Genomic DNA, 15,178 nt, shown 5'->3' on the forward strand with positions numbered 1-15,178 from the left:
CAGCCCACGACTGGTGTTTAGCTCTTTGAAGTTTACAGTTATCTATTTAGCGTACAGCCATTTTCTGAAACAAATGCTACATTATAACCAGCAACTGGAAAATCCAAAAGTAGCCTCTGAGGAAAAGAATTATTTGTTCTTACAAGGAAGGGGTCGCTGGCTGTACCATTCAGGAACTTTCTTTCAGTGGTCATTTTCTTAAGGAACAGGACGTTGGGTAGATTTGTTTTTGTTTTTTTTTTTTGGTGTGAGTGGCTCTGTCAGTGGGGTCTGGGTGTAAGTCATTAAGCAACAGTGATAAGATAGAAGCTAGGGGGAAAAAACAGTCATTTCTGTGTTATCTTTTGAGGGTGCCTCTTCTGGAAGAAAATTTAAGATCTGTGTTTCTTGCCATGCCACACAAGCATTGGGAGAGATCAAAGATCAACTCTGGAAGCTCAAGGAGTAAAATTATATTTTTATCCTCTAGCTTTGACTTTGCGCGGCTTACTGCATTTAAAAAAAAAAAAAAATTAATTGCTCTGTCCAGCCAACAGGTGTTAGCCCTCAAGTGTGGGCCCAAGAGCCGGCTGCTAGGCAGATCGCTTAAGGCGCCCATAATTCACTTTCAACCTTGAGCTCCCTCAAATTGGTCCAGGAGAAAGTTCTAAAAAGTACTTCAAGGCCAAATGACATGGGAACCTGTGTCCCTGTCAAATATCAAAGAAAAACAGTTAGACTGTAAAAATGTAAACTTATAAAGCGTGCACTTAATTTTGACAAGCTTTCAGTATCAAGTTGCAGAATTTAGGCAATCAGCCGGCTTAGGCTAAAATCAGCAAGAGGAAGCGGAACCTAAAAGCTCATTTAGAATTATATGGGGAGCCCTTGACTCCTTTTTTCCACATCTGTTCAGTTTAATTTCAACAAGGAGTTTGATGCATAACTTAGGGAATCAAATTCACTTTCTACCTGTGATTCTTAGAATTCCCAAGAAAGATTTGTCTTGTGTTTCATAAGGTTGCCCTGTAGGGTAACTGGCATTTTGTCATTGATTTAAACACTTTTAAAAATATTGTTTCAAACACTGTCATGCTGTAAAAGAAAACACAAGCTTGATTTTATTTTCCCCTCCTTTAAACAACTGGCAGGGCAGGGCTTAACAAAATATTTGCCCTCATACTGAGTCGGCTTAGACGGTGTCTAGAAAGGCTGCTTTCTTTAGGGCCATCTGTGCCCTGGACGTGGGAGGGAGACAGGAACAGCAACGACACAAAGATCATCTGACAATCACTTTCAGGGCAAACCGAGACTGGCCTTGAAGGGTCTGTCCATGTCTGGGTGTGTCATCTATGGGTTAGAGCAATGTAGTAATAAGGTCAGAATGGCAGAAAAGCCATGGAGTTTGCCTATAACTATCATCTGATTTTCCATCGTGGTGAAGGAGCGGGTAAAGTTCTCTGGTGCTGTGGGCTAATGCGCTGGACTGCAAGGTCGGTTTGAACAGCAAGGTTGGTGGTTCAACTTCACCAGCCAGTCCTCAGAAATGCTATACAGGATGGCTGAGTCAGAACTGACTCAACTGCGCTTAACAGCAGACTCTGTGGTTCAAACCAACCTTGTGGTCCAGCACATTATCCTTCAGTGCCGTACCAGAACTCCTTTTGTTTGCTATTGTTGTTGTTAAGTATTGTTAAGTTGGTTCTGACTCATTGTGACTCTGTATAGGGTTTCCAAGGAGCAGCTGATGAGTTTGAATTGTTGACCTTGTGGTTCAAACCACCATTGGGTGTCATTAACGAATAGAAATTTATTTTCTCACAGTTAGGAAGCTAGAAAGGAGCCCTGGTGGCCATTGGGCTGCTAACCTCAAGGCCAGCAGTTTGAAGGTCTCCAGTCAGTCTGGGGAAGGAAGATAAGACTATCTGTTTCTGTACAAATTGAGTCTCGGGAATCCAAAGGGTCAGTTCTACTTGGCCTATAGGGTCACTATGAGTCCGAATCAACTCCCTGGCTGTGGGTTTGGCTTTTGTTGTTTAGGATGCTACAGGTCCGAATAGGGCACCAGTTCTAGAGAAAGCTTGCTTTATGTGTTGGTTCTGGGGAAAGGGCCTTGTCTCTTTTCTGTTCTGTTCCTTGGTGAACTTCATGTGAAATGGATTTCCCCTCCATCTGTGCTCTGTTCGCTGTGCTTAATCTGCCCTTTTTTATGTTTCAAAGGTGATTGGCTTAAACTACACTCTACAATTGGCCATATTAACATAACAAAGAAAGAAACCCCTATTCCCTAATGGGGCACATTCACAAGTATAAGGGTTAGGCTTTATACCATATTTTCAGAGGTCATAATCCAATCCAGAGCCTACGATACCAATGTCACATGCTGGCCCTGGTAACCCTGAGTGTCCCTTCTGTCCAGACACTCTGGAAATTGATGAAAATCTGTAGGAGACAGTGTCCAGGAGGATTCAGCCCCTTCTACACTGCTGAGGAAAAAACCAATCTTCAAGCAGTCCCTGGATGATGAAGACAAACAGCCAACGTGCTCAACTGCTAACCAAAAGGTCCAAGTCCATCTAGAGGTGCCTTGGAAGAAAGCCTTGGTAATCTACTTCCAACAGAGCCCTTGAAAATTCTATGAAGCACAGTTGTACTTTGACACATTTGGGGTCACCACAAGTTGGAGTCAAATTGACTACAAATCAAGCTTCAAGGTCCTCCAAGCTATGGAAATGATTCTAACCCGAGGGTGAGGTGTATTCCCTCCTTCCTCTTTCTTCCTACCCCACCACTCCAAAAAGCATTGGCTGCTGATACCACAATATGCTTTCTCACATTGAAAGGAGGCGAAACTTCAGCATGCGAATTGTATTCTCCACAGCATATGGTGGGGCAAGCAGGCTATGGGGAGGGAGGTGATTTGTGACTATTCATCCCAATGTGCGTTCTATTGTGTTGCCAAAAATGATAGACTTAAATAAATTGCTCTTTTTGGAATTTATACTCGTGCCTTATTCTCATTTTTTAAAAAATGTAAAAGAAAACCCTCATGTCCCTGCAGAAATTCCCATTTATTTATGTGGTTCCCTGGCCTGCCCTCTCCTCCCCCTGACTTCCTCACTCCAGCAGAGCTGAAGGCATTTTGGACAAGGAGACTACATGTTCTTTTGCAGTCGAGATGAACGAGAAAAGAGGATGAGGTAAAAGGGGAGGGGAAGCAATTAGTGTGGAATCCTAAACTCCAGATTCTTCTCAGAAATTTTTATGGCTTTTCTGAGGCAGCTGAGGAGAGAGAGAGAGACAACAACTGGATTTACTTAGCGAAACTATTAAGCCTGGTGCAAATTAATTTTTGTTGGTCTACATTTTCTGTTTTAATTTTGTCAATTGCAGTGCCTATTGTTGCGAAAAAATTAGTACCTTAATGCTGTCTAAACATAAATCTCATCTCCATTCTGTTAACATTCAGCTGTGGTAGGAATAATTAGATGAAGTGTTTTTTTAAGTATTATTTACAAATATGCTTGCAAAAGAATGATTTAAACAGGCGTTTTCTTTAATGGATTTAAAAGCAGGCAAGTGAAATTAATCAATTTTAATTTTATGGCTTGTGGCTAGGGGAGAGCAGCTTGCCACAACCTTGATACGGAGCCATCACAGTGCCCTGCAGAGAAGGAAGGCACAAATTAGGCCTGCATAAGATTTAGAAAGCCCGAGGAGGGTGCTGGAAATGATCCAGGGGTCACAGTGGACCAGACACAGAGTCACATATATAATCGGACTTATAGATAAAGAAGTGAGGGGGTAGAGAAAGTTGTAAAACTGGGAGTTTGGAGCAAAACATCTGAGGTAGTGGAAAGCCTAAACAGTGGGTAGTTCAGGTTCTTCCAACAAAAAGAGACGAGGAAATGTTTGAAATACATCAAAGCAGAATGGCCAATTTTACAACAAGGTTGAAAACTGACAGAAAGAGGAACAGCAGTGGAGCTCTGCAAAGATAGACCCTCGGATGGTTTGGGCGGCTGTGGAGACCAAGGAATGCACCTCCACCCCACCACACCCCCCTTGTTGGCTGTTTGCATCCTCTGAGAACCTGTGCCAATGCGGCCTGACCTAGGTACCACACTGAGTTACCCTTCACGGCCATCCTCCCCACCTCCTTTTTCGTCTACACATTAGCCAAATTGCACTGGTCCCTGTGCCTCCAAAGCCCTACACTTTCCTCACTGGGGCATCTTCCCAGCCATCCCTACGTGTGCCGATTCTTCTAGTCATCGTCCCTTCCCATGAGGCATTTCTTCAGCCCCCAGCCAGACTTTAGCCCTCCTTGTAAATCTCCTCCCACACCTGGATTTTTCTGCACCCTTGCAAAATGAGCATTTCCTAACAACAACATGCATCAACCAGGGGGCAGGTTAATCTTGTGACTACTAACAGAAAGGTGTGTGGTACCTGGTGCCATGTGCTATGCATGCATTGTTCAAGTTTATTCCCCAGGTAGCCATTATTCCCATTTGACAGATGAGGAAATTAGGAATAAAACAAACAAATAAAAAAGCCCGCTTTTCTGGTATCAATTCCAACAGGACAGAATAGAACTGCCCCAAAGGGTTTCCAAGGCTGTAAATCTTTACAGAAGCAGACAGCCACAGCTTTCTGCTGTGGAGCAGCTGGTGGGTTTGAACTGCTGACCTTTCCATTAGCAGTCCAGGAATGAAACACCACCTGGTCCTGTGCCAACCTCATATTCGTTATATGTGAGCCCATTGCTGCTGCCACTCTGCCAATCCATCTCACTGGGGGTGTTTGTTTTTTTTCACCAACCCTCCGCTTTACTAAAAGGAGAAAGATGAGGGTTGCTATGAGTTGGAACCAATTCCAAGGCACACCACCAACACCATCACCACCACCACCACCGTCACCACCATCACCATCACCACCACCACCATCATCACCACAACCACCATTCTTGTAACCATCACCATCACCACCATTATTGTAACCACCACCACCACCACCACTTTACTAAGCGCCATGCCCTTAACTGAGTGCTTTTTGTTTTTAAATGTTTTATTGTTAATTATTTGATAGTTTATATGGGAAAACATTAGCTTTACATTCATCCTATTGTGTATCGTTTCATTGCCATGGTTACAATCCCCTCTATGCATCATCAACCAACCAAAGGCTATACTCTGCAAACCTGCCCCCCCCCCGCCCCCCGGGTCGTCAGCACACAGCCCCTCTCCCTCTCTGTGTCTAAAGTCCCCAGCTGCTCCATCACTCCACATCATCCTCTCTGCCTCCATCTCAGGTATCACTGCTTCTCTGGGTAGGGTCCCGCTCTCGGCTCTTCTCCCTTGATGGTCCCAGGGACCTCAGCTCCTACACTGAAAAGTTAATCACTCCCCTCCTTTTGCTACAAAATGTCTGTCTACCTTTACATTTCCAACTCTCACAAGCAGTCCTGATAACAATTATTCACTATTGTATCACAAGAGACCCATCTGCATTTCATTTCATCAGCCCAGCCTAGACAGATTGGATACTACTCAGTGGAGATTCTACCTTCCTTCATGCCCTCTGAATCTAGGTTCCCTCTTGAAAACTTGTAAGCCAGTCACTTCTTGCCTTTTTAGCCCCCCCATTTTGGGTGACCAATGTCCAAGTTGCCCATCCTTGTCTACTCTGTTTATGGAGGGGGTGGGATTGATCCTTGCTGTAAGGATTTGTTCCCTCCTGAGTGCTTTTAAAAGTAGTTTGTTCCTAACTACATACAGCAAACCTATCAAGAGCTGATTGGAGAAGAACTTAATATGGACATTCTCATATGAAAAATTATTATTTTCAAAGCAAGTTCACATAAGATCAATCTTCTTGGATCTTAACTAAAATGCTATAAAATAGGTGGAGCAAATGTCAGTCCATTTCAAGGGGAAACAGCTGAGAAAGATTAATGAGTTTAGGAAAGACTCTTCATGGGATTTCACGTTGCAGGCTATTTCATGATTTTTCACTTCTGTCCTCAACTAGCAGATGAGGAAACTGACCTCATGACTCAGCATCCCAGAGAACACCAGGAAGTAGAGGGGCAGGTGGCCCAGCATCATTGTGCCCGGCCACCGACCAGACAGGTGGCTTGGCCCTAAAACTCTCTGGTGGTCAACAGCCTCACTGTTTATAACGTGAAAGATTTGTAAAAATCTAGAAAGGTATCCTCCGTTCTGAATGCTAAGACAGATCCGTCCAATCTCTTTCTCATGGAAACTTCGCAGTTGCTTTTGTTGTTGCTTTTGTTTTTTGTTTTTTTACTCCTTGAATTGTTTTTTTTTAAGATTTAAATTTTTAACTTTTCTCCTCTTAAGTATAGGCAGCAGTTTGCCCAGACATGAAGCAAAACTTTGTCATTCTGAGTAAATGTAACTTCTCAGAAGTGTGAGCTATTTTCCTTGTGTGCGTGTGAGTAGAATAAATGGAAGTCTCCACTCCACAGTGGCAACTGAACGTAGGAAATGCATATCAGTGCACCACCCGGAAAGTGCTCAGAGGAAGTTGGGCAATGGCTCTACGGTTGTGTTAAGGAAATCCCCGGATGGACAGACCTTGAGCTCGGCTGAATATGGATTTTTGAACATTTATTTGACCACATTAATTGCAAACAGATCAAGAGGATGCAAATTAATTATTCCCTGATGGGGGTTTGTTGTTTAAATTAAAAAGGGAACATTTCTCTCTAAATAAATTCTCTGTCACCACTTCAGGCAGGTTTCTTCTTCACAATCCATCTTGCCCACTGCTGTGGGATTGGTCTTCTGAACACACTTCTTTCTTCAGGTCTTAGGAGCTCCCCTTCTCTGTCAAATAAAGACCTGATCTCAACCCACCACCTCTTATACCCCATTTTCTACTACAGCACTCTACAAACCCTCAATTCTACAAAAGCCCCAGAGCAGCTCTATGATTTTGTCCCTCCAACATGCCTCCCTAATGGAAAGCCTCCCTCACGCTTTCCTTCTCCTCTTCCCCTTTGTGTAAGATTTCTCCCTCTTCTACACTCCTAGGGCCAGCCTAGCTCAATCCAACCAACAAACCCAGAAGCAATGGTATGCCTATGCCACTCGTGTCGCACCTCCTCATAGATTTGTCAAGGAGCTCTGGTAGCGTAGTGGTTACGAGTTGGGCTGCTAACCTTAAGGTCAACAGTTCAAAACTACCAGCTGTTCTGCGGGAGAAAGATGAGGCTTTCTGCTCCCGTAAAGATTTACAGCCTTGGAAACCCTGTACAGGGTCGCTCTGAGTCAGAACCAACTCCATGGTACACCATCACCTCATGGATTTGTCTCTTGATCTGGCCTTCTCAACTGAGTTGAAGCCTGCTTGTGGGCTGAGACTTGCTGTTCTAATTTTTTTTTAAACTTAACTCCCCAATCAGGTACATCACACATAGATGGTAGAAAACAGAGAATTTCTAACAACAAAGAGAAGAACCAGACCCAGGCCCAGTTGAGGAAATAATGCCATCTGTACCCAGAGTTGAAGACTCAGCTTAATTTGAGTCCAATGCCTCAGATCTCCTGGTGAGCCATTGCTACATACCTCAAGAAAATCACCATTACACTCTGCCAATCATCAATTCCCTACTGTCAAACACGTCCTTTCTCGTCAAATTTTTATAAAAAGATACCTCAAAATTTAATGTATTGTTTCATTTCTGTATGAGTGTATATTTGGACTCACAAGCAACCAAATTACATAAAGAAATTCTCCATGCTGGACTTCCAAGAGCAAGCCCCATGGCCAACTCTGCTCTGCTCGATGGGTGGGTCTGGGTCTCCCTCATCATTGCAGCTTCACGTTTCTCACAATGGATTCCGTGTTTCCGCGTGCGGTGCATGCAGAAGCAGGGAGAGGAGGCACTGTGGGATTTGTCTCCATCACACAGAAGGAATCTGAAATTCAAAGAAGATGCCATTTCTCCAGCTTGAGTCCAGATGAGAATTCAGAATATAACTCAAGACTTTCCAGCGATGATTCATGGGAGTCGGAGGAGTTATGGTGCTGTATTTTTGAAGGGGGCGGAGAAGTAGTAAATTCCCATCCTCTCCGTGATTCCAAACAAATATTCTCATGGTTGGAACCTGAATGCATTATAGCAGGTAAAATATTCTTCTTTTAGATGATAGGAAAGAAAATCTTCTGAAAAGTCTAGCTTTCACTCTTTCTACAAAAGGAAATTCTTTTATAGTAGAAAAACAAAGGAAACACTTGTATGAAGGACCCAAAGACTCATATAATGCAGTGATAACATTAAGTTGAAAGGAAGTATTTACCCTAAATGGAAATAAAGTCCTAGGCAAATATATACATATGTGCTATTCTAAAGTGTTGTTGTTGTTGTTGTTGTTATTAAGTACTGTGGAGTCAGTTCTGACTCATAGTGACCCTGCACAGGGTTTCTGAGGCTGTAAATCTTTATGGGAGCAGAATGCCTCATCTTTCTCCCGCAGAACCACTGGTAGTTTCGAACTGCTGACCTTGAGGTTAGCAGCCTGATTCGTAACCCCTATGCTGTCATCAAATTTGTTCTGACGCATAGCAACCCTATGCGCAACAGAATGAAAAACTGCCCAGTTGTGAGCCTTCCTCACAATTACTGTTATGTTTGAGTCCATTTGCTGGTGCCACTATCCATACAATATTCTGGTGCTCTTCATAAGAGTTTTCATCTTCCAATACTCTATCTGACAGTTTTCTGCTGCTTTTCAGTGGCTAAACATTCAGAAATAGCCCACCTCTCTTTCTTTCTTGTCTGTCTTAATCTGAAAGCTCCGCTGAAACCTATCCACCATGGGTGTACCCTTGTTGTTGCTAACCGACTTTGAGTAGTTTCTGACTCATAGAGACCCTATATAGGATTTCCAAGGAGTGGTTGGTGAGTTTGAACCAGCAACCTTGCATTTCAAACCTACCTTGCAGTTGAGTGCTTATCCTACAACACCCTGCTGGTATTTAAAATACCAGTGGCATAGCTTCCAGCATCACAGCAACACCAAATCACCACAATATGACAGAAGGACAGGCGAGTGGTGGTGACAGACGTATGTGGTTATGACAGATTGAAGTGTCCATAATTTCTGACACTGCTTCCATCCGGAAGTGGAATCTATGTTTCCTCCTTTCCGATCCATACTGGGTCTGAGACTGCTTCTACCCAAAATGAAGTGATACTGTGCCAATTTCCGGCTCAGACTTTAAGAAGCTCACTTCTACTTCCTGGGGTTTACCATGTTCATTCTGCAGGAAGTCAGCTGCCATGTAAAACGACTAACATCCCTGAGGTCACTATACTGTGAGGAAGCCCAATCTCACCTTGGGGAAAGGCTGTGAATGAAGGATGCCTGGCTAACCATCCCTGCCCCATGCCACACAAGTGAGTGAGAAAAGCATTTTGAACACTCATGAGCCACTAACTGTGATGGGGAAAAGCACAGAGAAATGCAATTAAGAGCCAGAACCCAGGCCCCTTCATCTTCATGTGATCTTGGGTGAGCCATGAAGAGTCATCTCTAGTCATTCCAGTCATTCTGAGCAGAGACTCATCATCTCCACTATGTCCTGCCTGAATTCCTGACCCACTAAGATATAGCATAATCATATGACTGTTGTTTTAGATGGGTGGGTTATGCAGTGATGGCTACTGGGACATTGAAGAACCCAGCTAGTGAGCACTAACTCAAATGCCTTAAGGTCATTAAGATACTCAATTTCGGAGTCAGGCTGGCTACGGGTTTGAGATAATTTCTGCTTAAGACAAGTTGTATAATCTTAAGTACTTTCCACTCACTCAAAGCTTAGTACTTTCATCTATAAAGCAGAAATAATAACTGACATATTGTCAGGAGGGACCAGTCACTGGAGAAGGATATCATGTTTGGTAAGGTGGAGGGACAGAGAAAGAGAGGAAGACCCCCAACGAGATGGATCGGCCAAGTGGCAGCCTCAATGGACTCAAGCGTGGCAACAGTAGTGAGGTTGGCCCAGGATTGAGCAGTGTTTGTTCTGCTGTGCATAAGGTCGTTACGAGTCAGTACCAACTCGATGGCACCTAACAACAACAACTTCATGGAGTTCTGTGCAGATTAGATGAAGCAATGTATATAAGTGATCAAGACATGGCTATATATTATTGCTATTAATTTTAATCTTGTTCTTTATTGACAGGGATGGCAATGTAACATCTCAGAATTGTGAGACATTCTGTGTAAGTAAAACAAATGGAATTTTACATTCTGCAACATCAATTAGATGTGGGGAGTGCACTTCGGTGCAATGACTCGGTAGATGCTCAGAAGGTGTTGAGTAATGACTTCATGGTTATATTTTGTATCATAGATCAGCCAGGAAATTCAGATTCCGCTTCTCTTCTGATCAGCAATAAGTTTGGGGGCCATTCCTTTCTTCTTGGAACAAGGACGTCTCCAAAATGCAATGCACTGTGCTGTACTGCATCTCTGAACAACAACAAAAAGGAACATGAGTGGCTACCCTGGTGACATCCAAATAAATTCTGGAGTTTAGTTGCTAATGATGTACCAATGCCAGGGTGCTGGCTATAGCTGTCTGTCAACCTGGCTGGCCATCATTCTCGATGGTTTGACAGTTATGAAATGATATAGTCATCCGTCATGATGCAAACTGTTATAATGTAATTACCTGCGATCTGCTATGAGCAACCAATCAGTTGGAAGGTATTTTCCTTGGGGATGTGTCCTGCATCCAATATGTAAAGACATTCTGACAAAGCTTCTTGGCTTTTTGCTTGATCTAGATCCTGCATCTGAATTTCAGTTCTTTGTATTTGAGCCAGAGGCTTGCCATATTGCCTGCCATTCTTGGGATTCCTCGGGCTCCACAATCAGCAGCCTAGTGCTGGATACTCTGCTGTCAAAGGATGAGATTTCTGCTCCCGTGAAGATTTAAAGCCTCAGTAACCATACCCAGGGTTGCTATGAGTTGGAACCAACTCAACAGCACTTAACAACAATATCAACAGATATGATCTTTGCAACTTTTCTGTAAATCTAAAATTATACCAAAATAAAGTTTATTTTTTAAAAACCAAACTAACAAAGGACAGTCTCTTCCCAATCTTTTGACCAATCGTCTTTGGTGGATCCACACAATAGGCTGTCCTTGTTTTGTTGCTGATCACAGGTTTTATTTCCATAACGTTAACATCTAACTTTTCTATTTTAGTTGAAGAGTATAAATGAAACACTTATATTTACATATCTTCCTTCTTCCAGTCTGGAAATATATTTCCAATATTTTAAAAAAGTGTATTTTGGGTTTTAAATTAGGGAAACATTAACTTCTCTCAGGGTTTTCCATTTTTGACTGGGGTTGTCTAATCTGTGGTTCCCATCAGTGAACAGTAACTCTCAACATTCAGACAACACAGTCCAATCCAAATGCACTGAAAAATCCCATGGTAAAAAGGAGTGAAGACAGCAGTGTCCCAAGGTCAGAAGTCCACAGTTCAAACTCATTAATTAACTCAGTCAACAAATTCTCATCGATTGTGAGACAGAGCCAGGTCCTGAAAGCCCAAGGGTGTGGCCAGGCAGCTAAGCATCCGCCAATTGATGTCAGTCAATGTAGAATTATGACTGTGTTAATTGTCTTAAGAAGAGGTGCATGGCTACACGATGGGGGCTCTTACCTTGTGTGAGGCAGCCGTGGAACCAGAGAACTCCCTAGGAAATGACAATGGCACTGAGATATGAAGACTGACTCAGCATTTCAATAATGGGACTAGATTGTACAAAGGAGCAGGAAAAGATCAGGAGGCAGAAAGTAGAGAATGTGGAAGGGATGAGAGTGAGGTAAAGCTGGCAGGTGAGTTGAAGCCTTGGAGGTATTGTAAAGGACTTTAGCCTTTTCTAAGGGCAAGATAGTGAGGTTGGCCCAGGATTGGGCAGTGTTTCATTCTGCTGTGCATAAGGTCGCTATGAGTCAGTACCAACTCGATGGCCCCTAACAACAACAAACAAGGAGAAGAGGAAGACAGGAAGCCATTAAGGTATGTTTTAAAGAGAAGGGTGAGTGATATGGTCAGATTTTTATCATAAGAGGATTACTCTCACTGTAGTATGTACAGTATATACTACATATATAAATATATGTTGTTATGTGCCATGGAGACCCCCAACGAGATGGATCAGCAGGTGGCATCATTAATGGCGTCAAGTGTGGCAGCGGTGGTGGGTTGGCCCAGGATCGGACATTGTTTCATTCTGCTGTGCATGGGGTCACTATGAGTTGGTTCCGACTCAATGGCACCTGACAACAACAACAACAATATAAATATATATATGGTGGTGGTTATGTGCCATGGAGTCGCTTCCGACTCATAGTGACCCTGTACAGGATTTCTGAGGCTGTAAATCTTTACAGGATCAGAAAGCCTACTCTTTCTCTCACAGAACCGTTGGTAGTTTCGAACTGCTGACCTTTAGGTTCGCAGTCCGACTCATAACCACTACGCTACCAGAGCTCTGGTAGCGTAGTGGTTATGAGTCGGGTTGCTGATCACAACAACTGAGTGTGGTGCTACAGGTTAACGTGCTGGACTGCAAGGTTCATTTGAACCACAAGGTCAATGTTTCAAGCTCACCAGCTGTTCCTCCAAACCTTATACAGGAACAGTGACACCAGAGATGGAGGCAGAGACAATGACGTGGAGAGATGGAGCAGCTGGGGACTTTAGACCCAGAGAAGGAGAAGGGCTGTGTGCTGTCGACCAGGGGGCAGGCTTGTAGAGTATACCCTTTGGTTGGTTGATGATGCATGGAGGGGAGTGTAACCATGACAATGAAATAGGATGAGTGTAACCAAGACAATGAAATAGGATGAATGTAAAGCTAATGTTCTCCTATGCAAACTATCACATCATTCACAATAAAACATTAAAAAAAAAAAAAAAAACCTATACAGAGTCACTATGAGTTGGAACCAAGGAGCTGCTGTTGGGTTTGAACCACCTTGAGATTCAAATTGACCTTGCAATACAGTTCTTACCCTATAGCACCACACTAGGACACTATGGCACTATATATATATATATATATATATATATGTATGTATAATGGACTCCTGGTGTGGTGCTGTAGGATCAATACTGGATTGCGAACCAAAAGTTTGGCAGTTCAAACTCATCAGCATCTGGAAACCCTATATAGAGTCGCCATCACTCCAGGGCACTTAACAACAGGATGCTGAGGAAGAAGGAAAAAGGGATACTGATTAGGGAGTTATTGCAGTAGTCCAATAGCAGGACAGAATGGCGATGATCAGGGGTCCTGGTGTGGTGCTGAAGGGTAAGCGCTGGACCACAGTTCGGTTTGAACCACTAGCTGTTTGAACAGCTCCTTGGAAACCTTGTACAGGGTCTCTGTGAGTCAGAACTGACTCAACAGAAGTTTTCAATAGCATGGCCAACAGTGAAGACGTTTTCATGAAGTAAAATGTCCAAACCTTGATCATGTATTACACATGGAGAAAAAGGAACCATAAAAGATGACTGGTGGGTTTTTGTTTGTGCTCCCACATGAAAGCCTTAACTTTTCACGAAGACAAGGATCCTTATCTTTGGGATAATGATTGTGTTTTGTTTTTGTAACCATTGATTTGAGATACTTTTGAGATATTCAAGTGGAACAGTCAAAGAGCAGTGGGCTATAAGAGATTGGAGTTCAGACAAACTTCCTGAGAAAAAACTGCAAATACATCAGCGATACTGGTGTGGATCCGATTTTTAGATAAAGTGAGTGAGCTAAGGCCTAAGACTCAGCCCTATGAAATGCCAATATTTAATATCCTGGGAAAGTAGAGGCTGACTCTCTAGTAGGCAGAGTAGCTGAATTGGTGGGAAGAAACCCAGGAAAGTGTGCCCCTGGAAGACAACCGAGCAATGTTTTCAAGAAGAAAAGAAACTGACCAAGTGTCAAGTGCTGCTGGGAATTCTATAAAAGGAAGACTAAAGAAGATGGCTGTTTGATTATCAGCTTTCTCTAGTGATGTTCATTGGTGACTCACGCAGTGAAGGGCTGGAACCTGAAACCAGAGTGGCATAAAATGAGGAGTAGAAAAAGATGAAAGGAACAGTGAATTTAGACAGCTCTACAAGGTGCTCTGGTAGCGTAGTGGTTACAAGTCATGCTGCCAACCTCAAGGTCAGCAATTCAAAACTACCAGTGGTTCCGTGGGAGAAAGATGAGGCGTTCTGCTCCCGTAAAGATTTACAGCCTCAGAAACCCTGTACAGGATCGCCATGGGTCAGAACCAACTCCACAGAACTTACCAATAACAAGAAGCTTGGTTATTGGAGGGATGAAAAAGAAAGAAGGTGGTAGCTGGAAGCAGATGGGGATTAAGGAAGTATCCTCTCCCCACCACACACACACCCCTGTGGAATTTGAGCATGTTTAAAACCTTCAGATGCATTTGAGAAAATGGTGAATCTATGAGAGAAAATGGATAATCAATTAATAGTGTGGGGTTTTAAGAGGACAGGAAGAGAGTGGAATCAAACACAATGTAGTATTTGTCCTAAGCAGGAGGAGAGATGGCTCTTATTTATCGTAAAGCAGGAGAGAAGGTGAGAACACAGAACAGGTGAGGGTTCAAAGTGTGAAAAATGGATTGGAGGGTCTCAGCTGAAGGTGTTTGTCTTTTCCTGTGAAGGAGGAAGAAGTATTGTGTTGAGGGTTTAAGGGTATTTGTGAGTGACCCGAGATTTGCAATTCTACCAAATGTCTTTCCCCTTCAGGAAATTTGCACCAATCAGGGAGGATTTCTGAGAAAGAAACCACCTCAACTATATGCATGTTGTTGGTGTTATGTGCCAGTGAGTCAATTCTGATGCATAGCAACCCTGTATAGAGTTTCCAAGGAGTGGCTGGTGGGTTTGAACCACTAACCTTGTGGTTAGCAGTCCAGTGTTTATCTTACAGCACTACACCAGGACTCCAGCTACATGAATGGTGGTGGTGGTGGCTGTGTGCCATGGAGTCGGTTCCGACTCATAGCAACCCTGAGTCGCTTTCGATTGTATGGATCATGACAAGCTATGGACAACATTAAGAAGTATGAGTATTCCAGAACACTTAATTGTACTTCTAAGAAATCTGTACCTAGA

Source organism: Chrysochloris asiatica, unplaced genomic scaffold (genome assembly GCF_000296735.1).
Source record: "Chrysochloris asiatica unplaced genomic scaffold, ChrAsi1.0 scaffold00003, whole genome shotgun sequence".
In the NCBI taxonomy this organism is placed as follows: domain Eukaryota; kingdom Metazoa; phylum Chordata; class Mammalia; order Afrosoricida; family Chrysochloridae; genus Chrysochloris; species Chrysochloris asiatica.